This window comes from Labrus mixtus, chromosome 23 (assembly GCF_963584025.1).
Source record: "Labrus mixtus chromosome 23, fLabMix1.1, whole genome shotgun sequence".
Classification (NCBI taxonomy): domain Eukaryota; kingdom Metazoa; phylum Chordata; class Actinopteri; order Labriformes; family Labridae; genus Labrus; species Labrus mixtus.
In genome coordinates this window covers 1,655,818-1,658,317 of record NC_083634.1, presented here as the reverse complement: position 1 = coordinate 1,658,317, position 2,500 = coordinate 1,655,818, and the positions used below count along the sequence as shown (strand labels likewise).

The window sequence follows — 2,500 nt, the reverse complement described above, 5'->3', positions numbered from 1 at the left end:
ATGTCTTGACAGCTTTTTTTTTTTTATTGTCCCTAAACGCCGTTTGGGACATGGCGGTCCTTCATGTGTGTGTATGTGTGTGGTCTAATTGTCAGACTACAAGGGCCGGTGCGGTGCGTGCAGACAGCAGTGTTCAATAATGCAGAGCTACTCACTGGTTTATTTATCAGGGTTAAGCTGAAATAAATGACATGGAATCCAGAGAGGTGAGGTGGAGGGTGGAAAGCAGGCGAGAAAGTGGGTAGAAAGAGAGAGAAAAACAGTGAGAGGCAGATAGAGAGAGAGCGATGGGGAACGACAGTGAAGCAGAGAGTGAAATAGACGAGAGAGAGGAGACAATGGAGGAGCGGAAGCGGAGAGAAACGCTGCACTGCAGCCTAAATGAGCTGCACCTCTCCGCCACTCTGCGTTGGTTTATGATTCCCCATGCGCATACGTGCGTGGCCGTCTGTGCGAGTGTGTGTTTATTTGTGTGCAGCTATAGCACACTACTTTATTTGTGACTGCAGTGAGGAGAGAGAAGAAAAAAAGTGAGGGATTGAAGAAAAGGAAGGATGGAAAGCAGCTGGGTACAAGAGGTGGGGAATCCAGGGACTGTGAGAAATCTATATCTGCTGAATATTTGATCAAGTTTAAGCCCTCTGATTTGAGCCTCCTGCCAGGCTCTGAAGAAACCACAGACACCGGGGGAGAGGAGAGGAAGAACTGCAGGGAGGAGGGAGAAGAGAGAGGGGGAAGGAAGGGGGGAAACAAGATGACCACAGTGAGGGGATTAGGGCCCAGGTAGGGGTTGTTTTATACACAGTAATCCCCTTGAAACTAGAACAATACATCCCATCTTTAATTCCTCAGTAAATCAGCTTGAATGCAGGCTGAGAAAGTGGTCATCATCTCATCTCATAATAATAATAATAATAATAATAATAATACTACTACTACTACTACTACTACTAATAATAATAATACTACTACTACTACTACTACTACTAATAATAATAATAATACTACTACTACTACTACTACTACTACTACTACTACTACTACTAATAATAATAATACTACTACTACTACTACTACTACTAATAATAATAATAATACTACTACTACTACTACTACTACTACTACTACTACTACTAATAATACTACTACTACTACTACTACTACTACTAATAATAATAATACTACTACTACTACTACTACTAATACTACTACTACTACTACTACTACTACTACTAATACTACTACTACTACTACTACTACTACTACTACTACTACTAATAATAATACTACTACTACTACTACTACTACTACTACTACTACTACTAATAATACTACTACTACTACTACTACTACTACTACTACTACTACTACTACTACTACTACTACTACTACTAATACTACTACTACTACTACTACTACTACTACTAATACTACTACTACTACTACTACTACTACTAATACTAATACTACTACTACTACTACTACTACTACTACTACTACTACTACTAATACTACTACTACTACTACTACTACTACTACTACTACTAATACTACTACTACTACTACTACTACTACTACTACTACTACTAATAATAATAATAATAATACATTTTATTTATAAGTGCCTTTCAAGACACACAAGGACACTGTACAACAATCAACATTTAAAAAGCAACGATGGATAAAATCAGCATACAATAAAAGAAATGAAATGTAGGACAGTGTAATTACAGTTAAAATGTTAGAAATGTGAAAATGTGAGTGAGTAGGCGATCTTCAACAGATGGGTTTTGAGTCTGGATTTGAAGATGGGGAGAGAGTCAATGTTTTAGTACCTCAAAATTGACATATAGATAAAAACTAATGATGAAATTGATCTCTTGAGGCGACAGTCGATCAGTCTGTAGGGAGGTGGGTCGGGAACCGGAGGGTCGCCGTTTCAAGTCCTGTGGGGACCAAGACAGGAAATTGGTCTGGTAGCTGGAGAGGTGCCAGATCACTTCCTGAGCACTGCCGAGGTGCCCTTGAGCAAGGCATCAACCCCCCCCCCCCCCACACACACACACACACCCGATCAGAAGCTCTGACATCACTTCGTTAGAGTGCAAAATTGAATTTCCCCTCACGATAATAATAAAGTATAACTTCTTCTTCCTCTTCTTAAATATCACATTTTTTCTCAGGGATAATAATATCCACATTTTACAGCATTTGTTTTTATTGCAGTTTTCTGTACACACTCGTGAAAAAATAAGCAAGCCATGTACTGTAGCATGGATGTTGGAATAACACATGAGGTCACAGATAGATAGTTGGTTTTGTGCCTTTGAAACAAGTTTGTTAAAGTTGTGCTGTAGTTTTCAGATATTCTGTCATAAGAAAGGTAAGGAACCGAACAGCTGGTTGTTTTTTCTAGTGAATTGATTTTAACTTGTTAATGTACTGACACTTCAAAGAACAGATATATATCCGCCTACAGAGCATGATGTCTCAATAATAA

The 2,500-nt window shown here is 38.6% G+C and overlaps 1 protein-coding gene and 1 long non-coding RNA gene across 2 annotated transcripts in view; both read left to right on the top strand.

The window, feature by feature from the left end:
* The window catches only part of efnb3b (ephrin-B3b), a 93,085-nt gene that overhangs the window by 50,386 nt on the left and 40,199 nt on the right, over window positions 1-2,500 (top strand). The gene's annotated exons all lie outside the window — the stretch shown is intronic.
* LOC132958559 (uncharacterized) overlaps window positions 1,340-2,500 on the top strand; it is a 3,979-nt gene continuing 2,818 nt past the window's right edge. The window contains exons 1-2 of the long non-coding RNA XR_009666797.1: window positions 1,340-1,740; window positions 2,082-2,500. The exon at window positions 2,082-2,500 is cut by the window's right edge and continues 2,818 nt beyond it. This is a non-coding gene — a long non-coding RNA (uncharacterized LOC132958559). The remainder of the gene's footprint in view (window positions 1,741-2,081) is intronic.